Raw genomic sequence first — 20,144 nt, 5'->3', positions numbered from 1 at the left:
AAAAATAAAGCTTAAACAAACAAACACCGTTAGGGGGCGCCACAGCGGATCATCCGTCTCCATACCCCCCTGTCCTCTACATCTGCCTCTTTCACACCAACTACCTGCATGTCTTCCCTCACCACATCCATAAACCTCCTCCTTGGTCTTCCTCTTTTTCTCCTACCTGGTGGCTCCATCCTCAGCATTCTCCTACTGATATACCCCATGTCCCTCCTCTGCACATGTCCAAACCATCTCAATCTCGCCTCCTCACCTTGTCTCCAAAACGTCCTACATGCGCTGTCCCTCTAATAAACTCATTTCTAATCCTGTCCATTCTCATCACTCCCAACGAAAACCTCAACATCTTCAGCTCTCCTACCTCCAGCTCCACCTCCTGTCTTTTACTTAATGCCACTGTCTCTAATCCATACAACATCTCAGGTCTCACCACAGTCCTACAAACTTTTCCTTTCCTTTAAAAGTCCTATACAAACTTAAATAAATAATTAATGAGTATGGGGTGGCACAGGGGCATCCAGTCTTTTACAATCAAGGGCCACTACATTAAATCATAAACAGGTAGTATTTGGTGTGAACTTGCTTGGAATAAAAACCTGCACCCACACCGGCACTTTATGGAAAAGATTAGACACCCCTGGTGTAGCAGGTAATATTTGCTACCGCTCAGGTTGAGGGTCTCTGGTTCACTCCTGAGCTGAGCTTTAACTTAACTAAACTTAAGTAGCTTTTTTGTGGATGCATTTTACTGAAGTATTTCCATTTGGGTAGACGTTGACTTTAATTTCACTACATTTGAGAGTCAAATATCCTACTTTTTACTCAACTACATTTTGCTAAATCAGTCGTTCCTTTTTATTATTATTATTATGAGTAGATAAAAAAATGGTCAAACATGCAGCAATTCACCAATCAGGGTCGAGCGTGCGCTCTGTTTTGAACTTGATTTGATTGGGACTTGGTGCATCTACTGATCACCAACACACAGTTCAGCATCAGTTTAACATCAAGCAGAACATTTAGAGAGGAATAAATGAAGAAACTCCAGACTTGAATTTGCCACGATATCCATGGCCTCATTGACGCAATTTGTTTGAAGTAGAAAAAAAGGTTTTGGGCTCATGATCATTGTAATAGAAATTAATCAGTGTTTGAGTCATTAATGACATTCTATTAATAGATCAGTGTGCTGAGAGTCAAATCAGAGTCTTTTCACATCAACTGAGTCGATTAAGTAAAGAGCCTTGTGATAAAAATTATAATAGGAACATTATAGGTATAATAAATCATAGTACTTTGGATACGTAAGTACATCTGAAGGCAAAAACTTTTGTACTTTTACTCAAGTGAAAGTTTTAAGTTTTGAGTTTTAACACTTTTACTTTACTGGAGTCGTATTTTACCGACTGTATTTCTACTTTAACTCAGGTACATGAATTTTGTGCTTTATCCACCACTGCATGTAACAAACTAAATAATCTACACATGGACTGCTAATCCACTGCACTCTGCACACATGGGTTCGAATCCCACCCTCGATGCACGTCTGCGGTTTACTCAGCGATTTATAGCAACTTCTGAGTTTGCTGCTGAATCTATCACAAGGCTTCAGGGCAAAATGCTTCTCAATGAGACCATACTGGAGTGGTAGTAGTTCTGATCAGATGGAGTTCAAATTTCAGCACCACCGAGCTGCCACTGCTGGGCCCTTGACTAAGGCCCTTTACTCTCAACTTCTCAGTTGTATAAATGAGATTATTGTAAGTCGCTCCTATTAAAAGCGTCTCCCAAATGCTGTAAATGCAAATGGTAAAAATACTAGACATAATACACTCTAACATAATCAAAAGGCAAAGCCATAAAATTTCAATATATATGATTTGGGGGATTAACCCTTGTGCTGTGGGGTCAACATGGATCTTTTTAATCGAAGGAAAAAAACATTTGTTTTCCACCAAATAAAATATGGTAACCGTTAAATGTATTCAGTTCATCTAAGAGGTACTTATTAAGGTACTTATGACCTAATATCCAGAGAATAGAATAACTCCTACTAAAATCCTGAGTTTGCGCAGTCATGGTGGGAAGGATTAGGGATTAGGGATTAGGGATTAGGAGGACTCCTACTACAACAAACTACACGTCTCAGACAGCCACCACTTCCAGTGTATAAAGTAAGTGAGGGGACATTTTATTTGGAATGTGTGTGTGTTTGTATCTGTGAACATTTGAGGAGAACTTAGCGTCTTAGAAATGTTTTTTCCTATCGTACAATAGGTTTCAGTGGAAAAAAGAGGAAGCAGGAGTGTGTACAAGCAAAGGACACAGAAACACCTTAAATGTGCACATTCAATCTTTATTTAATTTTTATATATTAATTATAATATATATTAATATACTATATTATATTTATATAATAATAAATATTAATATTAATTTATTTATAAGATATTAATTTTTTATTTTATTTTAATTTCTATTTTTATGCTTTTAAAGGTAATTTATAAAATAAAGATTATGTTATTATTATTATTATTATTATTATTATTATTATTATTATTATTATTAGAACAGGATAGAGACATGAACTCAGAATTCCAGTTACTACAATAGTAATCAATAGTCATTAAAGCCTGTTTCGAATGCGTTTTACAAGAAAACATGATTCATTCTAGCACGTGTGTTGTAGCTTTTCATTGTAAAAAAAAAAGAACTGACACAAGTACACTTCAAATGTTAAGAAGGTTTTGCATCGATATTGTTTATAAAATTACACACCATGTGCACAATAGAATTACATATCTGAAGTTGAGTCAGGTCAACTGGACTTCTATCTGGTTGGGATCGAAAGGTTTCACTACTTATCCAGACACATCTCATCCAGAGACTTTTTTATTCCTATGTCTGAGCAGCTATGAGGTTAAGTGCCTTGCTCAGGAACCCAGGAGTCCAGTAGCTGGATCCTTAGCCTTAACCACTAAGCTACCACCGCTAAGCTACCGGGGTGAAGGATCCTCCCCTCCACGGATAGCCTCATTAAGAGACAAGAGCGTATAGGATTATAGTTGGGTAATGATCAGTAAATGTGGGAGTAGACTGGTTGTCCTTAAGTGTGGCTTTTCTGGTGGACATGTGAAGAGGTCTTGATCTTGTTGGGGATGGGATGAAAGAGCTGCATGAAAAAAAGGAGACAGGTTGTGCCTAAGAACTTGACTTCTGTTGAGAGAAGGATTGTCATCCTCCTTCACTCCTTTCTTAAACCATCTGTCTTCTCTGTCCAAGATATGCAATTTTTTCGTCTTCTAAAGAGCTCAATTTAGCTTCGATGCCAGCTGTGCACACCGTTGGCATTCTCTCATCAGATTTACAAGGTAGTCACTTGGAATAGTTCTCAGTTCACAGGTGAGCCTTATCAAGACTCTGTTTAAGACAACTGATGCTCTAATGCAGGTAAGAATAAATAACAACCACTGAAGAAGAAAGAGTTGCTGAGCTTTGGACTGTATAAAAAAGTTATAGCTCATCTTTTCAATGTCTTCAGTATTAATGCACAATGCTGAAAATAATACAAATAAAACACGACTGAAGTGGACTCACTTGGACTTCTGATTGCATTTACAACATTTGGCAGACAGACACTCTGTCCAGAGTGACTTACAAATACCTTTCCCATACAACTCACACATGGAGATTAAAGCAGGGGCAGCTTAGTAGTGGAGGGATTTGAACTTATCTTCTTCTGAGAATCAGTTTCAACATCTTAACCACTGAGCTACGCCTACACCTTTCAACTCCTAATGCTGTCAAGGGGCCAATTCTGGGTGCTCTGAAGTGCTGGTTTGAGGGTGTTCACCATAAATATAAATAGTTAAAAGATAATAAAGGCTTTTTGAAGGTCCTGCCTGTTGCCCCATACTGCCCCATGGATAAAGGGATTAATTGAAGGATGAAATGGAATGGAATGAATGAATGAATAAATCGATGAATGAATGAATGAATGAATGAATGAATGAATTGGTGATTGACTATTTTCTGATCTTCTAGTTTGAGTGTAGTAGTCAGTAAATCTGCAGTCCATTGGAGTTGAGATCTCATTGAGGCAAAAGCTGACTTGTATACAAGCTGATTTGTTTACAAAGACTGTTGCAATGCATAGATTTTATGTCTTCAGTATTGAAAATTATACAAATAAAAAAACCAATGCAGAAGAAGGTGAGTCCAAGTTTTTGACTGTTACTGTATAACGGAGTGGTAGTTTAATGATTTTGGACTTCTGATAGGAATGTTATTGTTCAAGTTCAGTTCATTTATATGACGCTTTTCACAATGGACATTGTCTCAAAGCAGCTTTACAGAACTTAAGAATGATGTGTGTTTATCCCCGATGAGCAAATCTGGGGTGATTGTGGCAAGGAAAAACTCCAGATGGTATGTGGAAGAAACCTTAAGAAGAACCAAACTCAAAAGGGAACTTATCCTCATTTGGGTGACATCAAGAGTGTAATTATACTTAACACCAGAGAGTGAGAAATACCATGAGCACCACAGTGTGTGATTATGAGTAATGTCTTTTCTATAGTCTTATACAGTCAGTGGCCCAGTGTTGTCAGTGGGCCACTGCCGGGCCCTTAAGTGAGGCCCTTGGCTCTCACGTGTAAGGGAAAGTTGAGCAAGTCTGAGATGAATGTAAATAGATTTGGAATGAAATGATTAAATAATAAAGGCTTCTTGTAGGTCCTGCCCCCCCCCCACGCCCACTCCCCCTCCTCATACTCCCTGATTTATATGTGGATAAAATGATGAATGAAGAATTGAACGAATTACTGAATGAATTGATGAACCAATAAAACACACATTTCTAATATTCTAGTTTGAGTGTAGTAGTCAGTAATTCTCTGTTCGATTAGACAGGAGTTGAAATCTCGGGCAAAAGCACATTTGTTTACAAGTTGACTGTGTTGTGAGACGCCATGTGGCGTGGCGTGGCGCGGCGCAGCGCTGCGTTTGATCTGCGCATGTTCCGTCGCGTCTAAACCCCGTTCGATAGCAGCGTCCCTTCGCCGCCGCCAGTTGCCGCTGCGCCGTGTGGGTTGGAAGCTGCGCTCCTACGCGTTCACCGAAAAGATCCACCGCTCGGCACCATGTCCGCGTGCAGAGAATGAAAAGCTCGGATCGCAGCTGCCGCACGGGAAGAACCGGAGCGCGTCCTCCGTAACCGGTAACGCTGCCGCTCACCCCGTGGGTTTATAATGGCATCTCAGCGGGCAGCTTTGTTTGGAACCCACTGTCCCAATCCTATTGCATTTGCCTTATAAAAAAAAGAGATCTTTGCGCTCTCGTTAGACCTCGGAGTGGATTATAAATATTTACTATTATTTTTCTGATCGGATTGTGTGATGATCGATACCTACGTAAGTAGCGTACCCCTTTCGCATACTATTTATTAGGGCAGTATGCGCATTATTATTATTATTATTAGGGTAGTATGTTATTGCCGTCAAGTCGCCTATGCGCATTTGGGTTGCAGTGTTGACGACTTAAATTCACTGGATAATTTCTAATAACAGAACGCCATCGGATGGGCGATACTAATTGTTTTCGACTCGATTCGATACTTTGATATCAGGATCATCGATACCGATACAAGTATTAGTATTTTGAACGCCATCAAATAGATAGTGTTAGCTAATGGTTTGAGACATTGGTCTTCTGACTACCACTACTTGGGCCCTTGAGCATGGTCCCTACTTTCAAAGGTTGCACAAATTACATAATTGTAAAGCAATGTTGTCACCAAATGCTGTGTGATATCATAGGCATTGGGGTTGTTTTATTAGAAATGTTAATCATGTAAAAATATTATTCAGACAACCACATTCTTTCCTCTTTGTAGGCTATTTGAAGGCATGAGAAACAAATCTTTCAACTTAAACCTGTTTACTCCTGAACTGATTGAATGTTCTGCTTTTGTAAAATATTCGCTCTGAAGGTATAAGCAATGCAAGTGTCCCAATATAGATGACCAAATAAGTGCCTTTTTGGTAAAGTGGAAGAATAAATTATTCATATTCGCGTAAATTAAGCATGATACTCCCTTAAGATACTTTCGAATCCCTCCTGTAGATGTACCGGCCTTAAAACGTAAGACAAATATATCCAAACATAAAATATATTGGATTTATAATGCACTGTAACCTACACTGCAACTCAATGAACTAATCCAAACATGAAGGCAATATTAGTGTGAAATATTCTAAATAATATTCCGCACCATATTCTGAAATATTTGATCTAACACAGGTGAATTGTATACTGTAAATTATATGTACACTGTGTACTGTGTGTACAAGAGTGTGAGATTTTTTGGTGTTTTCATGGCCCAGACTTCATCTGCAAAATGCAACAGTATTTACATACAATACATACATATATTCAATATTAATCAGTATTGGATGCCATAAAGATTCCCACAGTGTATGGATGTAAATTAATTTTAAGACCCCTTGGGGTAATCATTTGTATTTGTCAATCCCCCCCTCCACATTTACAATCCCCTTGGTAATGCTTTCTTTATTGATAGATCTTTTTTATTGGTTTGGTATCCCATTGTTGCCTCTGTAGATGTGCATTATGGTGTTTTTTTAAGGATATTTGATATAAAGCTGTATTTCCACCAGTACGTTCTCTTTGTGTCAGAGGCTTTAGCTCTTCTCATAATTCTCCTCCCTGACAAATGATGTGCTATGGAGGGTCACGTGTTTGCATCCGAGCCTCGGGAGCTTTTGTTCCAACTTATTGAAAACACGTGTAGTGTAATTTGTGCGTGTCGAAAGCAGGCGTCACGTGCTTAGCCGCGCTGCAGACGCCGTGTCACATAGTGAGACATACGTCCTTAATATTTAGTCTTGATGTTTTGTGTTTTGAAGATGTTCTCTAGGTAAATACATGCACTTGGGTGATTCTGAAGCCCTGTATTTTACCTTGTGAAAATACTGAAAAATCGTTGTTGTAAACAATGGTTCGCTTGTCATTCACTTCCTTTCTTCGGGAAAGATCGGATTGTGGTGAGTGCTTTTGTTCAGTGTTTTCTCTGAGCCTGCAAATGTGCCCATTAGCCACCCACAGGCCTGTATCACATGAGTCATTAAGGTCCCTGCAATACTGTAAAATGGATCCCAGCACTTCTATTACCATCTGCTATGAACTCCTGTAAAGTTGTAAAGCCTGTCGTGTGCCGTGTTTCCTTTCTTTTCTTTCAGTCCTTCGAGTTCTACACTGTTGTGTTTTGTGATTCGTCTCCGTGATTGATATTTACCTCTGGCAGTCCCACTCACACTGGATGTTTACACTGTACTCAGAGTGTCGTGGTGGAGTTTAGAAAAAAAACACAAACTCTGCTGGAACCCTCAGCCAAGCATCTGGTCTGTCTTTCAAGACGCTGAGTTGCTCAGCGTAATCGGGACAGATGTGTGAAATACCGTTGGGTGGCGAGGTTCAACTGTTGCTGCTCTGTCACTTCTTCGGAAACACAGAGGTTTCAGGTGTCCTTTAGCGCCGCCACAAATTTTCGGTACGATCAGCATTTCCTCTGTGAGACCTTTTTGTGTAGAACTATTTATTTCCTGTTTTTGGACCTCCTGTAAATCTGAAATAAGATGCAGCAAATATCCTAACAGGTATGATACATGAAATCGCTCATCACGAAGCAAGGAATAGTAGAAACAATGCTCTACATCGCTTCAATGATAATGTTATTATTTATATATGGTGCATTATGTTACATTTATTACATGTTTAACTATATTACCAGAGCTGTTATTACGCTTTATAACTTACAGCCATTGACAGGGATGCTTTGAACCACCACCAAGTTTATTCCTTCTGGTTATTATGCGTAAAATACATTGAAATATTAAACGGGACAGAACAACTATTTCAGACATTTGCCGTTGAATCGATCTCGTCACATTCGGATAAATTCCCAATCAATTACATAGATAGCACATTAACAACATTCAAGTCGGGGCTGAAATCGTCATGTCGAGTTCCTGAGCATGAATAATTAAGTAGCGTCTTCGAATGAGAAACGGGAAGGAAGCTATTGCGCTGTTTGTATCAATTCCAAAAATCTAATCTGTTCATTCTCTGGTTGATGACTGCATGAAAAATTCATAAATACTAGAAACACTCATTTTTAAGAGGTCATGCTAATGAAAGTATTGGACAGGTTAGAAGAAGAAGTTCATAACAAGTTCATATGTACGACATGTAGAGAAATGCTTTTTTTTTAGCGACTGCAATACTGAAGCAAATAGAAATAGAATATAAAAATACAAAAGTATTAATTATATATTAAAGTATAAAGTGTAAAATACAAGTGTCACAGTGTCTTTGTCACTAAAGTGTTCAATTGCTACAATAAATGGCATAGTCTTTTCTTCTTCCTATGAAGCTGGAGAGGGTTAGGATGCAGAGAGGTGGTTAAGGCGCTGGACCTGACTGAACTCCTTGAGTTCCTGACTGAGAGCCTTAACCCTCAACTGCTCAGTTGTAAGTCACTCTGGATAATGGTGTCCGCCAAATGCCAAAAATGTATCGTTCATGTAAACACTCAAGGGCCCATTGATGGCAGTGAAGAGCTTTGACTAGACTTCATTGCCATCTGATTAGCGAACTAGAGCTACTGTACTACACATATCTTGCCTATTTGCCAGTCATGTGCTACAGTGGCTTCACCTCAACTTCACTGCATTGCTATCTTGCTGCTATCAGCTCTTGAATTTGGCCCAAGCTTACTCACATGTACTTCATCCTCCATGATTCTGAATGGATGCACCTATTTCAACCTGAGGTTCTTGCTTTGGTCATGCCATACAAGGGGGTTGCTTTTGTTCTTCTAGAGGGCCTTGCAGTCACAATGGTTACCTGCTTCATTCTCCACACACTAGCACCAGAGGAGGTTATAAAAAGACAGCAGTATAAATGGCAAGGTCATAATATAATTGGCATTGTACTGTAATTAGGACAAGGCCATGCAAGTGCAAGTCAAATATTTTTCCGTCCCAGTTAATGACACCTTTCATGACCGTGTTCATACTTATTAGTAGTAAGTAACAAGCATATAGGAATTTGGATTGAATCCACCACAGCAAACACGAATGTAAGGAGGTAAAACTTGATTTCTGAATCAGTACAAATGGCTAGAACTCCCTCAATAACAATGCATTATAAACCTCAGGTTTTGGGTTCATGGCCCTCACTGGTGATAGCATACACATGCTTTGTGTGAAAGATCCTCTCAGATAGAACAAAGCTGTTTCAGTTAGCCAAAGTGCTCTGAATGTGTGTGATGGTACAAGGCGGAGACGGCCCATCCAGATGGCAGTGCGAGGAAAACCAGTCATGCCGACCCATTCACTGGCTCTGTGCCCATATCCTTTTTTGCCAGTGGTACGTAGAGCCTCAGGACATGAGGTTTCACCACAGAGAAGAGTAATCTGGGCCAAATTACGTTGTTTTTCTTTCTGCAACGTGTTCATTTGGTGTCGTCTTTGTCATGATGCAAGGGACATAATAAAAATATTGCCCCGAGTGTTTGACTTTTATATATATATATATATATATATATATATATATATATATATATATATATATATATATATATATATATGGTTGCCCTGATTTTTCTGCACACCAGGTTGATGTTAAACTTTAAGGTACTTATTATTACTTATAACTTATTATTACATAGTTATTACTGCAACAGGCGTGCAAGTGGAGATTTATAGTAAAGCTTAAGAGGCCAAAACCTTGACACAGCAAGCCCATTGACCTCAAGCTGTTTTCCGTGTTCTCAACTAGCAAACTCAAGCCGTGAGCACGACGGAGGCTTTTAACAACCTCAGTCGAATAATTTATGAACTCTTAGCAGCGAGGCTTGGATAGGTTTGTACTGTAGGCAGAAAACTGCTGAAGTGAAAATGTTCCCGAATTCCCAAACTATGATAACTAGAAGTATTGTTGGGAGTATATAGAGTCATAAAGTAACATAATTGTAAATACTGTGTATATTACTATTATATATATGAATACATTTGTACATGAATTTCTGCACTGAAATTACATATTTGCATTGGTAAAAACCTATGTAATTATTAGTAGATGCGCTATACTTTTATTATTTAGAAAGTGATCAATAATTCGTGACCAATGGTTTGTATGTAGATCAATTTCTTCTCGCTAAGCTTTTTCTCAAGCGCGTTCTCTCAGCCACACCGCTGCTACGTGAATATGATGTATCACAACACCGTGGAGACCGTGTGAGGCGTGTCCTGAGAGTCGCATAGAATACAGATTAACATGGCAGAGGTAGAGCTGCATCTTTTCAGAGACAGAACAGGAAAAAAAAGCCAGGAGGCACTTAAGTAAATTGATGATTTGCTGTCTGTTTGAACCAAAGAAATTAAAGTGAACTATTTGTTTTATATTGAGTTGCATAGCATCATATTTATTTCTTTTGCATCATATTGCATTGAATCGTATTGTATCGTGTTGAATCAAATGGAATCGTATCGTTTCGCATCGGGAGCTGCTTCATATGTATTTATTCTATTGCGTCATTGGCTATGCATCTGCCTCAGTTATGAAGAGGCACATTATATAGTCATAAAGTAACATATAATTGTAAATACTTATGTTACTTTATATATAAAACCACTTTGAACTTCCTATTAAATAATTTCCAGATTATTTAAAAACACTTTGCTTCATCTGAGTTTGTGCAGGTTGAGAAATATAACAGCACAAACGCTCCTGACTACAGCACAAACACAGCACGGATAAGACATACGCTTTTAATGCGGTCTGGACTTTGATGTTGTGTTAAAACCCTTTACAGCCTACCAGGGGCAGCTTTGGATTTCTTTTCTGCTGTAAAGTGAGGAAAAACGACGTCACATAGGCTGTTTCACATGTTGCATGTTTCACATGTTTTCTGTGGTGTATATAAAGGGTTTCTCTGACTGGCCGAAAACCTTTAAAGGAGAACGGAAACTTGGTAACTTCCTAACCATTGTAGGCCTGAATTACACAGTATACTTACTGTTTAACTGGAAGGTTTGGGTACCATGACCTTTTAATGGTAAATTTAGTCATGATGCCAACATTTCCGATACTGTACATTTTGTTCTGTTGCAATTCTTTGGTAGTTTATTAACTAAAGCTTTTTTGACTAAAACTACATCGATTAAAACTCAATCTCAAGTACACAAAACTTATTAAATGTAAAATATATATAATAACAGAATGTGAACATGATCTAACTTTTCTTGTCCAAATCTCATTTAAATATAGACTGAGGCAAAGTGGAAAACTGGTCTGTGATCGGATGAATCAAAATTTTAAATTCTTTTTAAAAACCATGGACTACATGAAAACATGAGCCATCAACCAGACTTTTAACCAGACTATGTCTTTTTCAGGGAAGGCCTTATATATTTCAGCACTACAATGCTTTCTGCATCCATTGCAAATGCAAGTCCAGACCTTTTACCAATTGAAATCATTTGGCACCTAATAAAACGAAAAATACAACAAAAAAGACTCCAGACTGTTGAGCAGCTAGAATCCTGTATCAGACACGTATGAGACAAAATTCCTCTTTCAAAGCTCCAGCATCTGGTCCTCTCATTTCCCAGACATATACAGACTGTTGCTAAAAGTAGAGTAGATGCTACACATGGTGGTAAACATGGCCCTGTCCCAAGTTTTTGAGATGTGTTAGAGCCATTAAATTTAAAATTACCTTATTGATTTCCTTAAAATGCTACCTTTCTTCAATTTAAACATTAGATATGCTTTCTAGGTTCTATTGTAAATAAAATATGGGATTATGAAATTTGCACATTATTGCATTCTGTTTTTTTAAGAGCATATCTGTATATAAAAGCAAAACTAAGCTAAAAAAGTACAATGTTGCATGTCGTGATTATCACTCATGAGTCTTTGGTCAATTTTCTAATATGGCTTGCATCTCTGAAGCAGATTATGGCTACATGGCTACCTATTTCCTAGTCGATGTTCTAGGACATTTGTATTATAACAGCAACAATTCTGCGCATAATGGCTAACTTTAACTATATTAAGGTGCTTAGGGCACAGTATTTCCTCCCAAGCTAAACGCTGTCACACAGAAACACTGGGGACATTTCCCCAGCAGATTTTTGATATGCCACATACTGTTGCCATCACTTTCTGAATGTAGTAATATTTAATGTGATACTTTTAGATAGAGTCTGCCCTGGATAGCTATTTTGGGTCATAAAGATGGTTGCACTTTACAATTCCTGGCTTTGAAATACATATTTTGGAGAAACACTGAATGCTTGTTGGGGAAATTTGGTTTCAGCATATAAAACTGATTAGACGTCTATAAAAGCCTATATGACCGACGTCTGTATAACCTTCTTGGACTTCTTTGAATGTACATACATTCTTCCTCACTGCTGTGACCAACTTTTTCTATTAGTTATTAGGGTAATTAATATAGAATTGGATTATTTAAGGTGTATAATCCAGAGGTCTTAGAGTTAAAACTTCTGTTTGATCTGATGTTTGTTGTAGTCTTTGCTATTTTAGCAAAAAATAGTTTCTATTTCTGCTCTGCAAATGCTCTTGTGGTTCTTATTTAGCTCCTACATTCTGGCAGGCTGTAGGTCAGCTATTTTTTTAGGCCAGGGCAGCAACTGACATCTAGCTGGGAAGTCATTTACCTAGTTTGATAGGCTAAGGAGTACTGCTAGAGAAAGGGAAGAGAGAGTGAGAGAGAAAGAGCGAAAGAGAGAGAGAGAGAGAGAGAGAGAGAAAGCACCAGGCCTTAGCTCCCCAGGCACAGCTCTATTTATAGAAGATGCTGTAAGATACATGCCCACAGGTCAGCATTTTCCCTTCTTTTTTCTATAAACATGAACCAGTTTAAAAAGGTAGGTAGGCCTCTGAACCAAAAAGCTCAGCCATTACATCCTATTTTCCATTCCAGCTTTTATCTTGGTGGAGGAAACTTGCTTTCCTAACCAGGACCTCAAGCAGGCTTTTAAGAACACATACTCACTAGTGTAGGTGTTGGTAAAAGCCTTTTTTTTAAAATTAAGTTGATACTCTACTATCTAGATTGGTTCCTTTTTTTTCTCGAAATTAAAGATGTGATCTAAATATATCGCTACAATACTCATTATTTGCCAAACATAGTTTCGTAGAAAAGGAAAAACAAAGATCAACCAATTTGTCCCGAATGTGTTCAATATGGTTGAGGTCAGAGCTCAATAGCAAGCCACTGAAAATCTTGATTTTCCAAGTCCACTCATGTAAAGCATCTCTTCATGGATCTGGCTTTGTGCAAGTTTGCATTGTCATGCTTCCAAGACATCCAAAGACTTCCTGTACAGTTGTGTTCCTCCAACTTCATAGTACAAATTTGAAAAAGAATCGCATAAGGCTGGAAAAGTGAGATGACCTAATACTTGATCTAAAAGTGTATAAACAAATATAACTACCCTACATGCATTGAAGTTATAGTTATCCTGTAACATATAGGGAAGTTTACTCTATAGTATTTATAGGGAATATGGGAATACATTTATAAGGATTTCATTATAGAGATATTTTATTAATTTCAAGTGTATCTTCTTTTTTTTATTTATGTATGTAAAACTGCTTTGTGACAATATCTAATAAAAAAAAAATCAAATTTAATATAGGTGATGTACCCAAATACTATATAGAGAAATCCACTAGTGGTCCGAACTTTTGTACGCCACAGACCAGTTTAGTTTTGAAATTAGTCTGTGCACTGGCTGATGGGTGTGTGTGTGTGTGTGTGTGTGTTCGGGGCATTTGTAAATTTGTATAATGGTTCTTTAAAAGTGCAAAACACCCTTTAAGTGTCATATTTATAGACATTTTGTCCAGAACGATTTTGCGACTTGTCGGCAAATCTTCAACAGCCCGGTACTGGGTCCTGAACCTGTGGTTGGGGACTTCTGCCCTAGTATATAGGACATCAAGAACTATACAATAGGGTACAGATTGTACAGTACTGTAGGATTCTTCAGCCATGTATACTGAAACCCATATTTTATTCACAATAAATCATAGACAACATATCAAATGTTTAAACTGAGGAAATGTACCATTTTTAGGAAAAAATGTGGCAATTTTAAATTTGATGGCTGCAACACATCTCAAAAAGTTGCAACAGGGCAACAAATGTCTGGGAAATTAATAAAAAGAAAAATACAACAAAGGACACCCAGAACTGTAGAGCAGCTAGAATCCTGTATCAGACACATATGGGACAACATTCCTCTTCGAAAACTCTAATAAAAAATTACCTTAATTATTTCTATAAAATGGTATCTATTCTCAGTTTAAACATTTGATGTTTTTTTTGTTTTATTATGAATAGCATATGGATTTAAATCCACATGCAAATCATTGCATTCTGGTTTTATTTACATTTTACACAGCATCTCAACTTTTCGGAACTGGGGTTATACATAATGCAGTTTTTGAACAGTTCCAAATTTTTCCTGTTGACAAAGCATGCATTCATTGCTACCATTATGAAGGCTGGATTTTCATTTTTTTCATTTTCTCTGCCTCTGTTTGGTCTTGCGTATGGTGAAGCATGCAATAGAAGCAACAGCAGAGATGCAAAACCACAGCTTTTCATTTTCCACTTTCCCATTGCTTTTGCTACCTCAAAGACAGATGAACCCGGGGACCTGTATTCTGAAACGCAGATAGTTTCCACATGTAACCACAGATTGTTTTGGTTTTTTCCCCCTTCAGCATGGCCGACTGCAGTGCGTCTGGGGTTCAAAGACAACAGCACAGTGTCCTTTAGTCTTCAGTGTATCAGAGCCTCGGTCATCTGGCATCAGTCATGCAGTTCTCACTCCGTTCTTAAAAAAACATCCGCACTGGCCTTGCTAATGGCTTCGAATGCAAAGTGCTGCTGATGCATGTCACAGACTTGACCTTTCCTGGGGGTAGGGGGAAGCTGGATGATTTGGGGTGTGTGTGTGTGTGTGTGTGTGTGTGTCCACAGTATGTGGCACAGATGGTCTCTAAGGAATTGTATGCCAAAAAAGCATATATGCACGTACGCTTTTTTAAAATTAAAATTATAAATCTGCACTATTTCAAGACAAACCTGACCTGCAGCAACATCTGTACAACACTATTGCTATTTACCTTCACATAAAGCTTGTCTTTTATTGCATGGATATACTCTATAACTGGCTGAGGCTGATGAGATTTGTAACTCGGTGCATAACCAAAGATACTATACATTAAATATACATATAAAGCAGCTACCAATGCGATACGATTCACCCCAATTACGATTCAACACAATGCAATTCAATGGAATACAATCGATGGAATAAAATATATATTGAGAGAACACGCTCGGGAAACAGTTTGGCAAAGAGAAATCAATCTACATATCAAAAGTTGGTCACTTTTTCAATAATAAGTATAGCACAACTACTAATTATTACCGTATTTTCCGGACTATAAGCCGCTACTTTTTTCCCACGCTTGGAACCCCGCAGCTTAAACAATGAAGCGGCTAATATACGGATTTTTTTCTGGGTTTTTCCCGGTTTCACAAACTTCAAGCCAAAAAACTGAACCCCATAACATTAGACCAATGAAATTGCCGAACGGGTTCAGGTGAACCAATGAGACTCTTTATATTAAATCAGATGTGCTCCCACTGAATCGGGCCACACCACATCATAAATATGGATGAGGTTCCTCTGATGTTTGACCTGCCGCTCACTCGGACTGTCTACAGGAAATGCGAATCATTCGTCACGCTGAAAAAAAACGCATGAAAAAAACGCACTTCACCTGTGTTCTGAGCTGCACGGCATCGGGAGAACCCTAACCCTTAGCATCCCTAGTATACACACTCACACAGAGACAAGTCAAGTGTTTAAGTTCTTTTACTTTTGTCCCAGCTAATACGTTTGCAAGACGTCATGAGGCCGAGAGATTATAAAAACTGGACGTGGTTTATTAGGTAAAACAGTCCTTCCACAATCAGAGGTCCAACCACGGGTCTTGGACTTAACATGGAAAATGCACAATAACACAGCTGAACACAGTACAGGTGAACATCTCAGGATAATCAACCAATAACAGGTCAAGGGTGGAGATGAGGCAAGGACAGAAACAAAAGCACATGAAGTGAACTCAAAGCTAAAAAGACATAATAGAAGTGCTGGAAATCTCTCACACCATGCTGGTAATCTCTCAGCCGCATACCGAGAGGAATTTGTGACTCTCAGCAAACAGCTTAACCCCTATACCAACATGCCTCGCTTGAGCATAATGTATCAGAAGCTGCAAATTTCCAAGCTTCAGTCCTATTTCATTTGTGTATACTGAGAAAAGGATTGTGGTTATGAATGCAAGACACATTACTATAGGGATACAACCACAACTCCATTGGCTGCTTCTAGGATGTTTTTTTTTTTCTTTCCAGGATTAGCGAGTGTACTGGCCAAGAAGACCGTGTTTGTACCCGACTCTAAAATGCACACTCAGATGTCGTGCCTTTGCAATTGAACCGAATATAAACCACAGCATTTTCTGTAGATGAAAACTGTGACATATTTGCCAGTCCAGCTAATTGCTCCGTTACAGACTGCATGCTTATACATATCGATCATATCATTTCCCTCTTTTGTGGTTGCAGGCAGCAAAATTTTTTTGAAGTAATAGTTTAGCAACAGTAGCTCGTGTATTTTTCCCTCAGAGGTTACAACATCAAGTCAGAAACACTTATTTTAAACTTGGTTGAACTTTCTGGTTCTCAGAAAGGAGCAAAATTTCACATGTAAATCAGTCGTTTCTTCGAGTGAATCCAGTAACCACAGAAATGTAACGAGGCAGCATGCTGCCACTCAAGCCTCGTTCCGGCATCCTGAAATTATACCATCTCCAGACATCGGTGTAGAGATTGATAAAGCTTTTCTGAATGTATGCCGGTATACTGTTATACTCCTTGCCAGTTTTTGGAATGACATCCTTTCAAGCTGTTATCCAGCGCTTCTCGTAAAATAGTTTGATCCAGATGCTGACAATTTTTTTTTTTGCCGTACTGCCAGATTTAAGTCTTTTATCATCGGACTTGGAAGCTTTAGCACACATTTTGGGAAGGTATATATGAAGAAGGCTGTTTTCGAAATATCTTAAATCTGTTGAGCTTCTTTAACTGTAGGTTCAACATTAAACAGGGTTAAAATAAAAAGGATAAAATTCGAAGCAATACAAGAATAAAGTAATATTTTGAGAAATGCTGGTGTTCAACTCCTTTTAGGATCGATTTCTTTGATTATCATTCTTATAGTCTCTTGAAAAACAGCATATCCTCTTCGAATAGCATGCAGATGAACCATTGATATACCGTAATTTCCGGACTATAAAGCGCACCCATATATAAGCACCCACTGAATTTGACAAAGATTTTTATTTTGAACATAAATAAGCCGTACCTGTCTATAACCCGCAGGTGTCTACATTGAAACTAATGAACTTTACACAGGCTTTAACGAAAGACAGTGTCTGTTACACGGTGTAACTGTGAAATATGTTGTGGCTTCTTTAAGAGCAGAGCGGCATTTTGGGAATAGCCTGCCGCTGCATTTTTCCAGTATTACTGCATGTGTGCAAGACCGAGGAATATGTCCTTATTATTTTCTGATGCTGATTTCTACGTTTCTCTGACTAACCCGTAACGCTGTTGCCAAGAAAAATAAAAAAGCACGAGTTTTGGAAACCTGTCTGTGCTTATATGATTGCTGTTGCAACTGGAGTTAGCGAGCTCTCCCTTCACCCAGACTCAACGCATTACAACGGCTTGTATCTAAACAGTAGCCGACCAAGAAAGTCATTGTTCACTGTCTTCCTCCTTCCTTTCACAACTATTTCTCTCGAGAGTTTTTCTTTTGGCATCGTCGTGCGTTTGAAAATCACCATCGGTGAAGTTTTTCTCCCGATGCGGTGCAGCTCAGAACACAGGTGAAGTGCGTTTTTTTTCCGTTTCCGTTCGGAAATTTAATTGGTCTAATGTTATGTCGCTCAGTTTTTTGGCTTGAAGTTTGTGAAACCGGGATAAACTCAAGAAAAATGTCATTTTGACAAGTAATTCACAATTTTTGTTGAGTTTACACTACAGCACATATACAATTCCCCTTAAAAAGGAACAATCAAAAGGAGAGTCGAAACCTCACGATTTTTTGTTACTCGTGAGGAGTCGTAGAACGTAACCCCCATGAGCATTGAGGTTGCATAAAATTCGAAGTAATACAAGAAAAAAGTAATATTCATCATATTCATCATGAGTATTCATCCCCTATGGTCATTTCTTGTTACAACCACCTATTTCTGCAGTTGTAGCTCCATATATTCCGATTAAATTTTTTGGGCAAGAAATGCTTAGGATCTGTCAGAGTTTGTTAGTGAAGGGCAATCATCACATCTTGATATATTTATATATTCTCAGTAAGATTTCACTCCAAAATGTAGGTTGTTAGGATTTTCTTTACTTGTGCACTGAATCCTTATGGATTGGATCGGAACATTGCTGATCTGTTTATTCACAGGAACGCCAGCTTTGTATGAAGATTGAGACGAGGAGAAGCTGTTAGCATGAAAGGTATGAGGAATTTCTTGAGGACCAGTTGGTTCGAGAAAACGACAACAGCATACCAGTTGTTTGTGTGGTTAAAACCCCCCTGAGAAAAGGGTCTGTGCTGTAACACATGACACATGGCAAGAACTGTTTAAAATCACACATGCCAAGCAACATATGTCACACATGGCAAACAACATATGTCATTATGTTATAGGTGTCGCATAGACTAGGATGCAACAGGCAGAACAAATACTTCATAAGATGAGCCACAGAAAACCATCAGTGAGTTTTAAGTAAGGAAAAAAAAAATCTATGTATGTGTGTATATATATATATATATATATATATATATATATATATATATATATATATATATATATATATATATATATATATATATATATATATATATAGGGCTTCAGAATAAACAAGTTAATGCAAATTCACGCGAGGAATGAATTTCTGTTTGACCATTTTTATAAAACATTTTAATAAATATAAAAGAGGTGAAATTAAACATTTGTTTTACCGAAGTCTCAAATCCGCAATTAAATCCGTCCGTGTGGAAACGTGTCAAAAGTTCCGTTTGGTGTCCTGATGATTTACGTCCTTTAAAACGCCATTAATTACTTTAAAACCTTTACAAGAATATTTTCTCTTCATGCTCTATGTTAAATTTTGGTTTCACTAATGTTGAGACGTTAACTCATGACAATCATGCTGTTCACTTCTGTGTTTTTGATGGGTGATCAAGGGCTTAAATTTCATTCTTAATGCTTTTAAAAATGGACTTAATACAATTTGACTTTGTGAAATTTGCAGGAACCCTGATTCTGATATTAGATTAGATTATTTGATAATGATATGAGCATCTAACATTTAAGGTTGTGTGTGTGTGTGTGTGTGTGTGTGTGTGTGTGTGTGTGTGTGTGTGTGTGTTAAATTTCTGTTGGTCAGAAGGTATTATTGATGCTCTGACTTGTCAAATCACAGGTTTGTAATACTGAGCTACTCATCATTAATGATGTAAAGCTTTTAAAAAGTTTTATTTTTTTATCTTTATGTAATAAGTCTTCAGCCTTGTAACAGTCAGGATGTCTTTCACCATGGGGAAATCCTCAACATTGCTGTTGTGCATTCTGCTTTTTCATATAAACGCGAAAATTTGAAAAAAGAGGAGGGGTATCAAGACTACAGTCAAATTAAATCAATCAATAAAATTGTATTTGTCACATACATCCGACATGCAGTGAAATGCTTTTTACGGTGGTCTGGCATGAGGGAATAGGATATAATGCTATATAATGCTATAATGTAGTATAATGACAACAGGAACTTCTGCATTTTGTGGTGTGAGGTCTTTTGGGAAAATAATGAACTTTTAGGCAGAAACAGTGTTCTTTTTTTACATTAGGCCCCATCACACAAATTAATC

General features: G+C 37.9%; 1 protein-coding gene across 3 annotated transcripts in view; it reads left to right on the top strand.

Annotated features, from left to right (window-relative positions):
• The first annotated feature begins 2,155 nt into the window (after window positions 1-2,155).
• Window positions 2,156-20,144, top strand: part of si:ch211-288d18.1 (USP6 N-terminal-like protein) — a 40,213-nt gene continuing 22,224 nt past the window's right edge. The window contains exon 1 of one of the 3 annotated variants that reach the window (XM_046840534.1): window positions 2,156-2,177. The gene's annotated coding sequence lies outside the window, so the exon portion shown is untranslated. Of the gene's footprint in view, window positions 2,178-4,999; window positions 5,415-20,144 lie in introns of those variants that run through there. The other 2 variants (XM_046840536.1, XM_046840533.1) reach the window with 2 other exon arrangements.

This window comes from Silurus meridionalis, chromosome 26 (assembly GCF_014805685.1).
Source record: "Silurus meridionalis isolate SWU-2019-XX chromosome 26, ASM1480568v1, whole genome shotgun sequence".
Classification (NCBI taxonomy): Eukaryota; Metazoa; Chordata; class Actinopteri; order Siluriformes; family Siluridae; genus Silurus; species Silurus meridionalis.
Note: the sequence above shows the minus strand (reverse complement) of the source record. Positions and strands in the feature narration are given on the sequence as shown.